The sequence below is a fragment of the Pezoporus occidentalis genome, unplaced genomic scaffold (assembly GCF_034315485.1).
Source record: "Pezoporus occidentalis ecotype Australia unplaced genomic scaffold, CSIRO_AGI_Poc_V1 ctg30, whole genome shotgun sequence".
In the NCBI taxonomy this organism is placed as follows: domain Eukaryota; kingdom Metazoa; phylum Chordata; class Aves; order Psittaciformes; family Psittacidae; genus Pezoporus; species Pezoporus occidentalis.
The window spans coordinates 2,516,536-2,535,065 of NW_026914941.1; the positions used below are offsets into that span (position 1 = coordinate 2,516,536).

Below are 18,530 nucleotides of genomic sequence, written 5' to 3' on the forward strand. Positions count from 1 at the left end.
TTTTGACTTACAAGACAGTTTGCAAAGGCTGTTAAAAGAAAATGGTGGCCCTTATTTGTGGCTGCTGACTAAGTAGTTTCCTATCTGTGTATTGAAGTTTCCATTAGTGTCAGATTTTTAAATTTAAATTTTATAGCATGCATAATTTGCTCCTGGGAATTGCAGTCAGTTCATTGTAACAAATAAAATCACAGTAAAATAACTTTGCTTTTTTCACAGATCACAGATTGTTGAATTGATGCTTTAACATGGAAATTTAGCATTTAAGATGTATATTATTACTGTCATTTTTGCTCTAAAGAAGCTTCTATAGAAGTACTTTCACTTTAAAACTGCCTAAGTGCTTTACACTGCACAGAGTAAGTCAAGTCTAACTTTGCACTATTGAGCACTAGGACAAAAGCTGCCTGTTAATAGACCAAGAAAATGATTGGGAGAAAAATGGAGTAGCTGAGTTTAGAGAAACTTGTACTTTTTTCTTAATGAGCAGTTTAACTGCCAATTGATCAGTCATTCAGCATTACAGCAAATGGCCAATGAAATATATGATGATGCAAGACTGCACTTTAACAAGACTGAATCAGGAATGCTTAAGTACAGAAAAATAAATACAGAGCAAATTTCTCTCTGTGCTTCCTTTTCAAAGAAAGCCCAAAGAGCCATAACAAACACTGAAGCAGCTAACCGGTGGTGGGTTTTATTGTGTGTGGTGACACACTTGCTCATGAATTTCCATTTTGTGCTACTGTCTTTTGTTTGCTTATTTACTGCTACAGAATTTTTTACTGTTGGATTTCAGTCAAATCTGACTGCTCGAGAGTGGTTGCATTTTTAAGGTCTTGAGCTCACAAATCTTTATGTGCTTGCTTAATTTCATACACATGAGCTCAAGGCAGCTATCTAAATGGATGAAACTGAGAATATTGGTATAGTGTTGCAGTATGAATTCCTACATTAACATAATACTTAATGCAGGGGAGAAATTCTATTTTTATCCATTTAAAAGTATAAAGACATGAGTTTTCAGAAGCAAGTCTGAGATTCTAGTCAAGTAAAAATCAGAGCACATCACTGTCTTGGGTCCTACCAAAAACATGGTATCAAACAGTCCTTTGACCGGCGACATTTGCGAATGAGAAATACTGCTAGAACAAACAGGGTTTTTTCTTCTTTTCTTTCCATGGGGTGTGAAATGTACCATTATAGGCAGCTGTCAGTGTGAATGGGTTAACATTTACCTGATTTATAATGTGTGAAAATAGACACCTAATAGGAGAACTGTAATGGAAAGAGAACAGTCTCAAAAGAGCACAGTTCACGTAGTGTTTACCCCTCTTCCCTGACTCGGGTCCTCTGGCACTGAATACACTGTTTGGAGGGTTGTTAAATATTTGAATTTTACACTGTGACCTCCTCTTTCAAGTGAGAAGGGAAATAGAAGCTTGGTTTGACATCTCTCAAGAGATCAGGTGGAGTAATGCGTAGCACTTAGATTTTGATCCCCAAGTTAAAGAAGAAACTTCCTTTTCCCTAATAACTTGAAGTGAATGAAATTGCTGTTCTCCACAATGTGACCTAGTGGTCCTGGGGAGGCTAAGAGAAAGTCATAGCATACATATAAAAGCAGCTTTTGAGAAGAGACAGGTGAGTGACTCTACATCTTCCACTGACAATTTTCATCTTCAGAGATGCTCCAGTTTCTGGGTGCTATCTACTTATTTCTGAGCAAACTATTCAGTGGGCTTGGAAGGATAAAAGAATACTTATATCTCTGTGGTCTCGTGTACATTGTACTGTATATGAAGAGCCCAGCTTTCTTTTGCAGCAGGTGCAAATAATGAATTTAATATTCAAGTAGTCTGTAATGGGTACAGGGGAGTTTGGCAACTGTAGTTTTAAACAAACAAATTATAATACCATTAACAACTCTCTTCTGCATACACAGCTTGAAAATTAGACTTGATTTTGTACCTCACAGAACTGTCTCTGGGCTTTGAAAAGAGTAGTAGTTCTGCTATTGATTAAGACTGAATGTGATTAACATTAATTATTGATTAAACTTCCCCATATCTTCATATAGCATCAAAGAGAGATTTATTGATGAACTCAGAAAGGTCTTAGAACTGTAGTTATTTTGCTGTAATTCCTTTTGACTTCAGCTTAAGCAGAGCATTCATGAGATATCTTTATGCATATAAGAATTGAGCATAAAGTCCATCTACTAAACATTACCAGTTCAGGCATTTTAAATATGCTTGAAATACCCATCTTTATTGGAGGATAAGTTTGTGTTATGTGGGTTTGTTTGGAATATTTTTTAGGGGTGAGAAAGGAGGGAAATGAATGTAGACACTACAGAGATACAGGAGAGGCAGTTTGCCTCTGACTGTGTGTCTGGAATAGAAAGTTCTACAGCATTTCAGGCAGTCTTGTGGCTCTCAGTAATTGGTTTTAACCATTTTCTCTCTTTTTTTGTGTTAACGTCTTCCTCCAAAGATAAAGCCCTGAAAATGCTATGTCTTTAACAAATCATCATATTGCAACAAAATATAACTTAAAATTACTGTATAAAGAAATAATGCCTGAGTGAAGGCAATGCTGTAATGTTGATCCTCAGGACCTTTGGGAATCAGAATGATTGTTATATTGCATTGCTAACTAATGGAATTCTGTTGCAGAATTCTGTCTTCAGACAGTGTCATCATCAGTAGTTTTTCAGAGGAATTTAAACCTTTCCTGATTAATTGATCTACTTATTCATCAACTATCCCAGGTGTTCAGTAAATATTCAAGTGGTGTCTTCTGAATTAAACAAAGAACAATAGTTCTGTTAAAACCAAGGGAGATGCAATGGTGAGATAAAGAGGATGTGGCTTTAGAAGGGTGACAGTTTAACCAATGCTGCATCAGGCTCCTAGCTCTAGATGAGAATTACAAATCCACACAGGAGTGTATGTTAAACAGAGGCTCAAGGGGAAAGAAACATCCCTTATCTTACTGTGTCCTGCTGGCCTACTGGTTTGGTAAATTTGTACTGACACTCATGACTCTTCCTGCACTTTGTATAGGAAACTCATTACCTGAATTGCTGAAATTCTGAAAGATGGATGTTCCCTCCCAAATGGGAACAAGCCTACAAGAAGGAATTTTTGGTTATCATCCAAGTGTGTTAATTTTCCATCTTTTAGAGAAAAAATCTTAGTGATTTTGAGGTTGGTTTTCTTGCCTTTCCTTCTGGAAAGCTATAGAGATAGAAAAGAAAGAAGGCTACAACTAGCTTCATATAAAGCAGGATGGTTATCATTTTTCGAAGTATCAAGTTGATGAAATACTTCCTTGGGAAAAAGTGTACCAGAACTGGGAAAACATTACATACTTATTAACAGCATGGAAGGTCACTATACTCTTGCGACTTCTGAGTTGCAGTATTATTTTAGTTGGGCTTTGCCCACTGATCTGCATGCTTGATTTGCAAAAGATGCCAGAGAACATGTGGCTTTGACATGAAAGCAAATGGGGTTAATCCCAGGGTAGATGCAGAGTTTTATAATAGCTCATGGGCAAACACATTTGCACACTGGACACTGAATATTTGCAATCAATAATTCTTATGATAAAAGTACATAGGAAAAAAAATGAAAATATAGGCATGTGTGATTTTGACAAACTAGGTCATTGAGTACAAAACTGAGGCATTCAGAAGGTGAATTATTTTTGTGCTGTATTTTCCCCTATTTTTTGCCTCTGCCCCATATAAAGTGAGTGATGAGTAGAATTGACATGAAAAATGGTAGCCTTTGGATTGATCTCTTGAAAATTGAATAGCAACCCCACCTTCACTTCTCCATATCCACATCAGCCCAGACTGTAGAGAATTCCTTATGATGTGTGCCCTTCGTTTCTGTTGCACAAAGAAATATCTATTGTCAATTCCTGTTTTTCTGATCTTTGAGATTATACTGAGTTATTTCAAAAGCAGGTATTAAGCAGGTATGTTGTAGAACTTGTAGGAACATTTCAGGTAAAAAGTTTGTTTATTAACCTGATGTTTGTAACAAGAGAAGGATTCTTTGCATGACATTTCCAGGCAATTATTTGATAGTTCTGTAGTTGGTTTTAACAATTATCTAGCAGAACTGTGGGGGATAAAAAGGGGAGAGGGTTTGGGTTTTTTTTTACAGAATTTATTTTTTTGTTGCTTGGCAGTTGTCTGTAAAGAATGTTTTATTACCCAGCCTTTATGACTTTATCCTCCATGTCAGCATTACAGCATGAGCCATGTTACTGCAGTTATGTCATTCTCTAATTTATTTTGTAAGCATTTTATAGGCTGCAGAAATAGATCCTTTAATAGTAATAGCACCCATGTATGTATATATAAAAGGCTAAAAATGAAGTATTTTTCCTGATGCATTTTCATGTACATTTAAACAAAATTTTATACTCTGAAAGTACCTTAACAGGAAAGAAATTATTGAATATACATCAATGCTGTTTCTGGTTTCTTTGTCTCCTGCAGTTTTCCCTTGTTAATGTGGGAGGTAATTTTTGGTTATCTATGTAATTAATGAATAGATGATGTCAAGTAATTTCCTGAGCTGAGACAGAGATACAAACAGAGGATTTCTTAATAATAAGAATTTCTTAAATTAAATAGCCACTGTTTATAAGTAGATATAGAATTGCAGATAAGCATATAGAAAATGAAGAGTTCTTTGTCAGTGAATAACTACAAATAATGAGATAACACTATCTGACTTGGCTTAAAGGATTACTGTGTTAATCTGTGTCCCTCTGAGATACAATTTTTGAGTCTCCTAAGGTAAGCAGTGTTATATATCTGATATGGACTCTTTGCAAGAATAACAGCGGTCTTCAGAGAAAATACTGCATTCAGGAAATAGCATGTTCGGAGTTACAATGTGCAAAGAGTAAAAGCTCTGGCAGTCTGGGTTGCTGGAAAAAGCACAGGATCAAATATATGTGCAAGGTAAGGTAATGCATTGGTTCACTCTTCAAGAGCCTTTATCAGGTTTGTGAGCAGTGCTACGTGCCTACAGGTATTCAAGCAGGGAATGCTGGCACTCTGCAAATCCACAAGCAGTATTAGTGAGATTTAAACAGAAATGTAGAGCATTCACTCTTAAAAAAACCTCAGGTTAGGTGCAAAGTATGAAAGTATCAAATATTTTAACTGTTAAAACCTCTAGGGAGTTGATGTTCGTAGACAGGCTTTTTGTGTATCAATGGATGATTCAGATAAAGGAAAACCAGAATGGACAGCTTTAGCTTGGAGACTTGAAAATAATTATATTCCAACCAATCTTAAGAAGGAACATACAGAGTATATTAACAATGGATCATGACAGATTCTGGCACTTAAATGTAACTGTTCATGTAAATTACCAGAAGCAGGTTTTGTGATCCTGTACATTTTGTATAGTCATTCACAGCTCATTAAACCTTCACCAGTGCTGTCATTCACTAAATACAAGGTAGCATGAGAACAGCATAATTAAAGTGTTCAAGTCAGACTGCTGTAGCTAAATTTCTAAACACTAATCGCCCTACCTGCAACTCATTGTGGTTTTGAGGAATAAGGGTTAGAACAGATAATGAGCAAGATGTATCCTAGTGGACTCCAGAAGCCTTGGCCTTTATTGAACTAGTAGACCTTCTCTGTGTTTAAATCTTTAATGTCTAGGTACTCTAGTCACTAAACAAACTGTGGTCCTGCTATTCTGCTAATCCTTAGATTAATGTCATAAGCATAGTATCATAATATTGGGATTTTTTTGGGGTGGAGGGATCATTTGACATTAAAGCAGGTGAGTATAGGTAGACCACTTAGTAACATACAGATAATATTTGTGTGGGCCTGTGCTCAAAATCATGTTGAATTTATATTAAGCAACAATTTGACTTACATACAGTCTTACATGTCATAACAAGCAACTAATATTTAGATAATTTATTTCGTATCAAAATCTTAACAGAGAAAATGCCTTTATGTATATAATTGACTGCTCCTGTCTACATTGCTTTTCAGCTGCTGACTCGTTTGCTCTGGGGAGCCTCACGCATTCGACACATACACTTTTCTGTTTCCTTGACCTAAATGAACATCAGCACTCATGATTTCTTTACTGGTATCCCTGGCACATTTTCTTGGGAAACAAGAATGAATGACAGGACATCGATCCCTAGACTAGCTGAGAACTGAGCATGGCTCCACATCCTGTAACTCAGAAGATTGAGTGATATTAGCATGGCATCTTCCAAACCGTGAGCTTGAGTTTAGTGTCACGCTGACAAAACTACATGTATTTTTGACCTCAGAGGAGTCTAACCCAGCTAACTCGACAATTTTTGGTCTGAATTATTTTTCACCTGTCTGACAGAAAATACAGATTCATGGATTTAGTGAAACCCTGAGAGCAGCTGCCTGTATTGACTTACCAGTGTTTCCTCACCCTCAGCACTCTGAGCACACTATGCTCCTTCACCTTAGTCTTACACTTGCAATTCATTTTTCAACAAAAAGCAGATAAACAATTTAACTAAGCCAAGGCTCCTGAACATCAAAGCTGTAATAAAAAAATGTCCCCAGACACCAAAGCTAGTCACTACAACTCTGATAAACATAATAGGAATGACTATGCTGTCAATTAATTTCCCTCCCCATTCAGCCCTATTTCCTGGTCTCTTGATTGTCTGTGTTGCATAAATATTAATTCACTGATGAGCTCTCTTTTAAAACCAATTAGCTTTCTCTCTATGTTCTCTCAAACACGGGTATGGTTCTGGGAATCACTTGCTGCAGGGCCTTCTCCCATTGAGCACTCTGGAGGAGGCTATGTGAATTTGGCTTTCTCTTCTCTTGGACAAGGTGGCAAGCTTTATCCTCTAAAGAAGCTTATGTGCTCAAAGCTATACCACCAGTTACATAAAGCTTACCTTTTGTTTTGTTTCAGGTTATAGATACGTTTCTTTAGGTGGGCTGCTGCACACTCCTTACATTCAGTCAATACTCATTAAAAAAAAGACCAAACAAAAACATCCCCCACACATGAAAAGATTGGACCCCATGATGTGAGGCTCAGAGGAACCCAGTGCCACTGCACGAGTTGGCTGCAGTCTCTGGTTCATTCCCTCAATATGGACATAGTTAGCACTGCAGATGTAACTATAGTTTATTACTTACAAGGTGGAGACTAAAAATACTTTTTCTATATGTGGTTACTAACTGTGACCATTCTTTAGTCGCAGCTCAAACTCCCTTGGAAATGTATGTGTCTCTAGCTTTCTTCCAGGTACCTCCTCTTACTCTGCATGCAGTAGGTTCTGTGTGCGACTGATGTGCAGTGAGGTGTCTCTACAGTGCCCTTATCATCCAGGTGCTGACTTTCCTTGATTTTGCCTACCATGTTTATCTAGTTTAAGCACCTAAATTTGCGGCTTCACTGTCCGCTTCATTTGGTCTAAGATAATGCTGCTTTTCAAAAAGAGAGTTTTGGTCTTCCATCTAGCATCAGCTTCAGGGCTTCTACAGCCATAGGATAATCTGGAGCAGGCTGGCAGAAAACTAAAAAGGCTGAATAAAAATAGTTGGCACCATGAATATTTGAGCTCAGTGGCCACACCAGCACCAGAGTCAACAAAAGAGAAAAGGTGGGAATGTGCACAAGGGTAGCAGTGCCAAATGCAAGGTTGGCACCTTTCAGTGACAGTCCATAGTACAATCAGCTTAAACTGATCGTGCAGTCACAGGGTCAGGCTCTTGAAAATAGGTTTTAGGTGCTTTTAAAAAAGAAAACCTTATCCCTAATGTATTCCCCATCTACTGTGTTTTCCTTAGCTCTGCATGTTATTTAGGATATATGTATCCCAGTATGCTTCATCATGTTTGTAATCATCATTTTAAAATGTGTTTTCTGTGCTTGAACAAATCCAGGTACACTGCAGTGGTGTTGCTCTGTGTTTTAGTTCTGCATTTTAGTGCTAATGATAAAATCCCTTTTTCCTAGCTCAAAGCATGTTTTTATACATGAGAATGTTCTTGTTTTTCATTGCTAGTCAATGCAGCCTATTGTTTGTATAATTAATGTAATTATTGCTAATTATGTAATTATGGTAAATACATGTAATCAGTGATTCTAATTTGTAATTATAGAATTTAGATGTTTATTTGTGTAAAAGTACTTACAAAACTTGCTGAGGGGAAGAAAAATTGCTCGTGTACAGCAGGTAATTTACAAAATTTGTAAGACAGAAATTACGCCTTTTTTTTTTTTTACCAGCTACCAAAAAGAAATTAGTTTTCATTAGTTACTAATTGGGTACATAGTTTTGGTGGTTTTTTTTATAAAAGGTAATAATTACATTACAGAAACCTAAAACTCGTTTTCCATCCTCTTATAGCTTAAATGAGTTAGCAAAATATTAGATTAGTAGAATGTAGGTGCCAAATGTAAGCTGTAATTACAGTAGCCACTTGAAGTGAAATTACAGCACAAAAAATTTTTGCAAGGCCCCCTCCCCCCTGTCCTGCTCTACAGAGTGGTTGCTTACAGAGAACCGGCTATTGCTTTCAAACAGACAAAAAACTTCTGCTAGGGAGGGTGTAATTACCCAGTGGAGAAAAAAAGTCAGATGGAAATTAGCTTCTTAGCATCTGCATATCACAAAATGCTTTGCCTATTACCATATTCTCAGTTCTCCTCCTTCCCCATCCATGGAAACTAGAGGAATTCCTGCAGTCTTAAACCTCTGCCTGGGTCTCTTGAAGTGGAGATCTATAGCTATGGGTTTCAGTCCAGTTTTTGTTTCTTCAGATTATAGCTTTTGGTTGCTGATATTTATAGCTTCTTACTTTGAGAGAATCTGTCCTTGTGCTATGCAAATTATTTTCATTATTTATTTGGCAACCAAACTGGAAGTTAAAGAAACCAAATCAAATCTATTCTAACTGTGACTTCCATTTCCAAGTAAAATGAGCTTCTCCCTCTAGTTGTCTTTTGTGTTATGATCTGCTTTACACAAGAAAAACTGTGATCTTTTACACCTTTTATCTTCAATTTTTTTTCAAGAAAAAAGAAGGAAATGAGGAGCTGGATGCAACTGTAAATTCATGATGATGATGATGATGCTTGTTCCTAATATCCAAATGATAAGAGCACTATATAAGGACTGGGGAGACACAAGTTCAGATTTCAAATATTAGTCTAACTGGTTAGGCTTTAAAAGAGAATATCCACAAATCTATGTTGAAGCTGTTTCATTTTGCATATTTGTATCTTCAAAGAGAGGAAAAAAGCTCCAGCTGTAGCTAATGATTAGGGCACTCTACAAAGTCTGTGCATCTGCAGCATTTCTGTGTTTGCAGTGCAGTGTGGATTTGTGTTGGCTGTATCCATACCTATGTGCAGTCTTCGCCTCCATTTCTTGTCATTCAACTGTGATCTGAACTTAACCATTCATTCCAGAGTGCTTTTATTCTCAAAACAAGCCTTTATGTAGTTTCAGAACCTTCTAAAGATACTTCAGAAAAATCATTCATGCTAGAAAAAAGATACTTGTTTTCCTGTTTTACACAAAGTTTTAGATTTGTTTTTATGATTAGATTGTCTTGCAATAAACCATGTCTGCATCAGTGGCAGTTATTTCGCCTGATCTGTTTGGTTGGGAAAATAGTCAGATGCTTTTGTTAAAACATACTGTTCAACATTTCTAAAATTCTGTTTTGCATCTGTTTACATCAATTCATTATGTTCACCTCAGGTCCTAAGAGCAAATGAAGGCATTTTGGGGGAACATGATTTTACAGATGAGGTCAAAATGTTAGGATAACGTATATGCCTGGAGAAGTGGAAAATACTATGTAACTGCATATTCTAATTGAGATACAGCCCTTAAATCATAGAATGGTTCTTAAAATGAAGTGTAGTTAAATGGAAATATCTGTGCATAGAAAAGGATCTTTCTCTTAAAAAGCAATCTTTTGTTTACTATTATGGTACGTATAGGTAAAGTATACATGGATTCCAGAAGAGGCTTGAAAGTTGCCTGCAGGGAAAGTTTATGCAGGTTTGCCAGATAGAGAAAAGCCTCAGGAATTCAGGAAACATTTTAGCTTCAAACTGATGGATGATGGTAACATTTCCATGCAAATGGGAGTTGTTCTGTTCCTAAATTTTTCCATAAATTTTTCCACACAGAGACAGACAGGTCGTTGCTGTTGAGGGCTCTTTGATCTGATCTTGTTTGAGTTCCTGTTAGTGCTTTCTAAAGTGCTGTATTTCAGACAGAAAAGGTGAAATTTTATCAGTGGTGTTTCTAGGTCTTGACACATGAAGCCTGTAATAATCTGCTTTCTGGAGTGAGCTATAATTTGTCATTTTGCTCCCTACCTTAAATAGAAGTGTTTTTAATGTGCTTTTAAGTATTTTTAATGCAATGATAAATTACCTAAGTGCATCTCTTCATGACTTCTAATGATACAGTGCACAGCAACATATCCATGGTTTAGTCAATTTTAAACCTGAAGCGTCTGCTTTGTTTCTTGATTCTTGCCTTTTAAATTATATCCCTGGTCTTTAGCTTGGAGCAGAGTATGCCTTCTGGATTATACATGAAATTTCTTATTACTCACGCAAAGCTTAAAACCCCCCAGCCCCATAAACATCTTCATTAAATGATGTCTGGAAGCAATGAGTTCTATGTGTTAATTATGTATTATATTAAAAAAATTGGTCTGTTTTAATAATTACTTCCCAGTTTTCATTAACTCTCAGATTATTTATGATGAGATGGTGCATTTTGATTCATACCGTTCATTATCTTATATACCCCATCATATCTTTTCTTAAATCAATACATGTAACATGATCTTTTATAACTTCTTGTTGGAGAACTATGTCATTAGTTTCATTCATTAATTTAAAGTTTAGTATTGCAATCTAAAAATACATGGCCTGAACCAGACCAGCACTGGGGTAGTAAGCACAGATATGATTTCAAAATTCTTCTCATCTAAGTTTTTTATTTGGCCAGTAGGGTGGAATATTTAGTCTCTCTAAATACCACAGATCGATCAAATGGCTTTATAATGTACTCTGTAGATTTTTATAACCAAGTAGTGGAGGTGAGTTGAAAATGCTGCTTTTCATGCAGATGGATAGTACTGGCGGTCTGTTTGTAGATCATAACAAAATGTTATATCCACATCAGCTGTTGGCAGTCAGTTTTCCTTGATGAACTGAGAACCTGCTTTCACTCAGTTTTGTACAAATGTCAGTTTGGAACAGGTCAAATCATAGAATCATAGAATGGTTAGGGCTGGAATGGACCTTAAGATCGTCATTAATGTCTTTCCCTAGTGAGAAGTAACATGATTGCTCAAGTGACATAACGACCTCCAGCCTAGAAGCTGTCTGCTTCTTGAAGTTTCTGGCTTTAAACTAGCACAATACATAGCAATGTTCCTAAGAACTAGTGTGAATGCAAATTTTCACTGCTGTTTAAAAGTATAAAGCGACAGCTTTAATGGTAGTTTGTAAAAGCTATAGATAAATGTAATGATTGAGATATTTTGCTTTCTCTTTGTTTTTAGCAATGATAAGTTATTATACAATATGTCTCCTAACCTTGGAAATTAAGGTTTGATTTGATCCTACAGATGACCCTAATTCTTGATGTATACACTACCAATAGCATAATTTCATATATTGCATAATTTGGAATACAATCTCCTGAAACCAATGCCCTCCCCAAACAACAGAAACAAATGTGATTGCATATTAGAGTTCTTGAAAATGGGCACCTCACTAGCAAATTTTATGAAAGATTATATGAAAGCAACATAGATGATGGAAATCCTCTTGATTCAAGTTTGAGCCAAGTTTGAACATGTTAGCTAGAAATGCGACACCTGTGAGTTCTTCAATATTTTGTCGCTCTGCTGAATTCTAGGTATCTCACTAAACGTTCAAGTATCCAGAAAAATTAGAAAACCTTACATAAAGCTCCTGTGAGCATATGGCCCATTCTAAAATTTCAGTTTAGAAGAAGATAGTAAAGCATTATTTGTATGCTGGATCTGTTCCTGATCAATGACTTGTACAAGGCAAACGTATAACTTCCCTAAGATTCCCTCTAGAGCAGCCCTAGGATACTGGTTTAAGGCAGCAGAGACCCTTTTGCTCATTTCTTTGCCCATGCCATACTGCTATGGTTGTACTCTTTATGAGACCTGGATAAGTACAATGTTACAAGCACAGGGCTTGTATAAAAAATCTCATTCTGTTGCACAATAAACACTACTTGCAAGTCAAACGCTTTCAACAATTCAGTGGAGCCAGTGAATCATTTCCTGCTCTTATCCAGAATATTATCTCCAGTTCAGTTGTTGCTATGCCTTAAGTTCTATTTATCATAAAAAAATACTCAATATTTCCGTATACATTGAAATGAGACAAAAGAAAGAGGTGGTCTACTGTTTCATAACGGACAAAAAAAAGGCAAAGGTGATTTTTTCCATCTCCAAAATGCAGGTAGAACATTATTTTGACATGCACATACTCTGCTGACAGACTGAGCCAGTTGTATACAAATCAGCTGGGGTAACCAAGTACGTTGAACTGGTGACTGCTTTAGGAGCAGTTGCTTGTAAGGCCATTTTTGAAACTACCCTTACTGTGCTCATGAAGCTGCAAGATTCTGAGATATAATAAAGCTGCTGTTCTGAGATTTGCATTATTATGCTGTACTGGGGTATATGCTTCTGCACTGTGGCTAGAAAAGAGTTATTCCTAATATCTGAATTTTGTGCACAGAAATAGGATTATTGTTAACAAAGTTTTTGTAGCGTTGTGCACTTACATAACAGTTTACAAACACTGATATGCTGCCTGCCCTGACAAAAATGAAGGGAGGAAAATAACTCTTTTTCCTGGGTCCTGGGTTTTTTAAAGTGAGTCAGTGCCTCCAGTGCACTAATTACAGAACAGCCTTTGGGCAGAAAGTTGCTGTAATATTTTGTAGAAATCTTAGTATCTCACATGTCTTATCTACCATCAATATATTGCAATTGTTTCAGGGTGAATGGTAAGTCACAAACCATTTTTCTTGAACATTTTGCCTTCATCCTGTTTGCCCCTATCACAAGTTATTGTCACTTACAGTTTTCTTGATGGGTCTGTTTGTATTTCCTCTCTCTGTTACTATGCTTCAGAAATACTCCAGAGATAATACATGGGTTTGAAAAAGATCAAAGCATATATTTTTTCTTTTGTAATTTTGGATGGGAGCATGATTGTAGCACAACATCAGAATATGGAGCATAGTGTGTTAAAGGGTTAGAGACTAGCAAGCACAGGCAAATTTCTTCTGTGCTTAAGCCCAAAAGGACACAATTTGCTAGGAGTTACATTTTTGAAAATATAAGGGATTCCTCTGCAATCAGCAGAACTACACTGTTGCAAATTCACAGTGAATGGGGAAGGATTTGTGAGGAAGTATCTTCTGAGCTGCCAGACCAAACCCATAGAGCTTAGTTTTACCAGCTGCTTTAGCAAGGTTTTCATGGAGTGTCCTTGTGATACCCAAGATGTTTGAAAGTGTGCAATTGCAATGAGGCAGGATGTGTCTGCTGTTTTCAGTATGTTTGTAAAACTGATGAGAATGTTGTGTGAATAGATTGAAATCCAGCATGGTGAGGCAGTTGCTGGGTATCCCTCAAACATGTGGAGCCTACTTATCCATGGACAGCTAAGTCCCGAACTGAAGGGACTGATGCATATATCCAGAGACTGTTAACCAAGTAAGCGTGAAAAATACAACCGAAGGTAAACGGAAGTGAAAAACAGGACCTAGTGAAGCATGTGTTAATCTTGCTGGAGATTTTGCCTTCGGCAATAGCATATTACATGTTGCTTCTAAGGAGTATGAACTATATTGCTCTCAACCTACATATAAATGTGTTCAGAGAGTAATACATTTACAACCTGGGCAAAAAGGCTGTTAACTTGAAAGCTTGTGATTGCTTTCAGATTCCAAGAGACTTAGTCAAATGGCATATTAGTAATTTATCAGACAGTATTTAATTCTACTGCTCTCAAACCAGAAAAGAGTCTAGTGGAGGGAAGAGGAAGCTCAAGTCCAGTCTCTAAAGAAAGCAAGAACTTCTGTTTTCCTCTGTTCTTCTTTGTAATGGCAGATGAGCAAAAGTTGTTCTTATAAACTAAACATGCAACGTTATTTGTGTAGTCAGCAGGGAATACTGGGAGGAAGAATTCTAGTTTCTAGGAAAATATTCTCTCCTTTATCACAGACTGATAAAATTGCAAGAGGCTGGAAACAATAAAGAATAAGTGTGGTATACAGTTATATTTATGTACTAGGAATAGTAAATTTGAGTTTGAAATGCTTAGTTTTTAGTGTGAAATTATGCAGCTATTAAATGTGTTAATTTGCATAGTTTTTCTCTCATAAATGCTCAATTTTGAGCACTTCCTCATCTGTCCGTTTACAGATAATGTGGATTTTGATTACCCTTGAATCTGAAGGGAGGGATAGTCATCATAACATGTAAACTGCCTGACAAAATCTCTTCTTCCTGCACAAATATGTGAGCAAAACCACAGATGCATTTGTGGTTGTAGGTTGTGTCTGTCCAGGTGTCTGTGAAAGGCTAAACACCCACAAATCATGTCATACATAGCAGGGTGGAAGTAAGACTCTGAATGTCAGAGTGGCATTTGGCAAGATGGAAAGACAAATAAAGGCCACAACTTTCAGGTCAAAATGATAGTCTTCTGATAGCATTTTGGATGTGGTCTTTCAGAGTGCAAACAGATATCATTAATTCTGTTTGGATTTTTTGTCTTATGGATAGGTAAAAAATGTTTCAAATCTTTAACTATTGCTTATATTTGTTCATCGCAAAGGTCACACTTGCATCACAGCAGTGAAGTGTCTCCCAGACCAGTCCTTGTGGAGCAGATCCAGAGATTCCAGTCCACCTGCAGTGTAGCTGTGCTCAGAAGGCAGAGTGCTCAAGCCAGTAAGTCATAATAAACTCTGACTCTGTAAATTAACTCATTTATGGTACTGCATGAATGGGATGCTCGCTGCCACATTGGCACAGTGCTGCACAGAGCCATGTCAATGTAAGAGTCCAGGGTTAGCACCATTCAGGGAACCCCATAAAACACTTGGATGCAGCTATGTCCAACAGCACTTCTAGGAAAAATTAATAAAATTTTAGCTCTGGAAAGTAGAAAGTTTGCTTTTAAATAATATAAACTAAATGAGAGCATTCAAAGGAAGCAGAGGGAAAGGAAGAAAATGTTGGGCCCTCTAATGCTTTTATTAGCTTCATGGCCTGGCAGTGTTTGGCATGGATGGGAACATGCAGGCTCATGTCTCTGAAATAATCCAAATGCATGTGTGCAAATCCATTACCTGTTCACTGTGCTATAGTATAGCCAACTTAATGCTATTCTGTGAAATAAGCCTTAAAAAAGTCCATTCTGCATGGACATAATGAGTAGTTATCGTATTGTAACAATCATAGATTCTTCCATGGCTTCAGGAAATATTATAATGTATCAAAGATAGAAAAAAGATACATTTTCATTTTAGCTGAACTTAAATAAAGATTCTATTATGCCTGTCTTTAAACTACAAAAGCATGTGTAACTGTACACAGAATCTTTGAAAGTAGCCTTTGTCTAGTATTTAAGAGTGTTAAAGTGTTTCATACTGAGACCGCAACTTAAGAACTTGTACAAGTCAACAGCTGTGACCTCAGTCAAGCAGGCAACTGAGTTTTCAGATAGCAAGCTGTGCCTCATTCTTCTTTGGCCAGAGCTATGTATATTTAATTAGTATCCTCTCACCTTCACGCTATGTGTTTTCCCACTTGACAGCTCCTGGCATCAAAAGAATGTCCTTGAGAAAAAGTCAGGCCTATTGACTCCTAAGCATATTATTTGACTTGCTGTTCAAGTAGTCTGAAGAAAGAGCTGGAAATAATGAAAGACACTGCAATGTGGAGCTGCCTTAACTGACAGTGTCAGGTGGGTCGAAGCTATTGAACAGTTCCTATTAAATTAGCTTACCTTCATCTCAGCTAGTTAAAGCTGGCATGCTGACAAATTAGTTGCATTCTGTATATAAAAGAGGAGAGGCAGGATGAGATTCCCATTTTGTAGCTTAGTGACAGTAGATATGTCACATCACAAGGTCAATAACAATCTGTCCATGGAAGAAATGTAAATGTTTGGCTGATGTCAATACATTCTGGATTAGATTGTGAAATATTCATTCCTAGAGCAGATGAGCTCATTTGCACTAATAAAGACCACTTTATTCCAACCCAGTTAATTACAATGCTTTATATTGTCTGTTTCAAAATCTGATTACAGCTTTTCTTTAGCTTTTCCAATATTAGCTCTTGCGCATTCTATATGCTATTTCTATCCAAAGAGTGTTAATAGAGAAAGTTAACAGACATGCTTAGAATGTGAAAAAGGTTAGGGGTTTATTTATTTATTTTTTGCTCATCAGAACAGATGGATTTTACAGTTTTCTTTAGAGGGAGACTCTGAAACTGTCATAAGTTGTGTTTGAAGTTCAAAAAGAAAACATTCCGGTTAGTTGGGTGTTGTAAGTATACGTTTTCTCGTATGGTGGTTGGTTGCTGTAGATGTAGAATGTCTCATGCAACTAACTCAAATTTTAGGAATAAAAAAAGATGTAAGAGTGTTAAAGTGTTTGATCACAGTGTTCTGCACATAACAAGCCTTCATAACTTTCATACCTTCTCAACAATATGGTGAGATTTGGGGATACTTTGTTGCTTCTTTTTCGCATGCAGTTCAAAGTCCTTCCTTGCTAGATTTTGATCCTAAATTACTTGCTGCCTAGAATACTGCATTTCATCTTTTGGGATTAATCTCTGGTAAGGACATTATGACCTGTATTTAAGTGCTTCTAAAGTATACTGCTAATTATGATGGAGCTACCTAGTAATGTTCTTGGTTAAGTCACGGTTTTGTGCATACCAGAATGAATGTTTTAGATGTTTTGAAACTTCAAGATTTTGAAATTTAAATACTGAAATCACCAGTTCAAACAAATACATCATTTTTGGAGGGCTGGCAAGGTTTCTTCTTTATAGTTAGCTTTTCATATGATGTTCAAGTCTTCGAGCAATTTCTGTCTATTCCTCTTCATAATTTATTTGTTTTAAATGAAAATATTTCAGGGCCGTAATTATGTCCTGGAATATAACACTGAACCTTCTTCTACTGTTTTCAGGATGTCTGTAATCTGTGAAATTTTGTTATCAGTGAATTTGTTCTTGCTAAGTCATTTAGGTACAAACCAAAGCTCCAAGTGCACCAATTCTGGTCTGAAAAAGTTCTATACTGTACAAGGTTTAGTCTGAGTATAGGTGAGGATATACATCACCCAGTGCTACCACAGTACTACCTAACCGTTGCTGGGTTGGAGTCTTCCTACCCAAGGAACATTCTCTAGTTAACACCATGATTTCTTCCATCACATGGCTTAGTGTATTGGTATAACATCTGGCACAACCACATGCATGTATTGTGCATCCTGTCGTGCCGGAGGACCAACTTGTATGTTACGGTTTAATGCGTGGAGTTGATGTGTCTGTGCATTTCTATAAACTTAAGTTCCAAATACAGCCTCTGTGCCCTTTCTTCAGGAGCTAAGCCAAGTAAACAGCACTCTTTAGCATAGTAAAGGACTTCCAGGTAATTCTGAATAGGCTAATTAATGTGGAAGTGAAAGGTCTGAACTGCTGAGCAGTTCATACCTTAAATATTGAGGAAATATTTCATTGGGTTGTAAATCAGACAATGTGTTATTTTGTTCCTAGGATTCATCAGTGAAAACCCTCCTTGTATGGCACATTTGCTCTTATGTAAGGAATGATGTTTTATCGATATTTGTATTCATTTAAAAATGAAACTGAAAAGGCAGTCATATTGCGTCAACATCTTACTGGGAAAACACATGATTCTTGTCATAAATAAATTATCTGGGGTGATAAGGGAGCTGGTGTTCTATGAACCAACCTATCAGCTTGATGCCTTGGCATATACCTGGAGGCAGTAAAGAAATAAAGTAACTGCTATTCCGTGCTTCAGATTCTGATGAACATATAATAGAATATGGAAATATAAAGATATTAAAATTATAAATTTTTCATCTGGTGTGCTCAGGAAGCTTGTTCTTTTTGCCTTATCCCATCTATCAGACCCATGAGTCTTTATTGAGGTTAGTGAGTCACTGGAATGAGCAAACGTAAATTATCCACAGGTAGTGGAGTCTCTAAATGAATGAGCTCTCAGAAAATATTCAGAATACTTGTGTCTTCTGGCTTTCGGTTCGTGATGTTCTGTTTGTATCTGTCTACCTATTTGTATCAGAAAATATGGAAGAATATTTTGCAAATGCAGTGGAACTTTGTAGGTTGTGGAATTATCTGTAGAAGC

General features: G+C 36.7%; 1 long non-coding RNA gene across 4 annotated transcripts in view; it reads left to right on the forward strand.

Moving 5' to 3' along the window:
* LOC134168122 (uncharacterized) overlaps window positions 1-18,530 on the forward strand; it is a 154,024-nt gene that overhangs the window by 63,456 nt on the left and 72,038 nt on the right. For 2 of the 4 annotated variants that reach the window (XR_009966433.1, XR_009966435.1), the window contains exons 3-4: window positions 14,946-15,061; window positions 15,930-17,091. This is a non-coding gene — a long non-coding RNA (uncharacterized LOC134168122). Of the gene's footprint in view, window positions 1-14,945; window positions 15,062-15,929; window positions 17,092-17,322; window positions 17,496-18,530 lie in introns of those variants that run through there. The other 2 variants (XR_009966434.1, XR_009966436.1) reach the window with 2 other exon arrangements.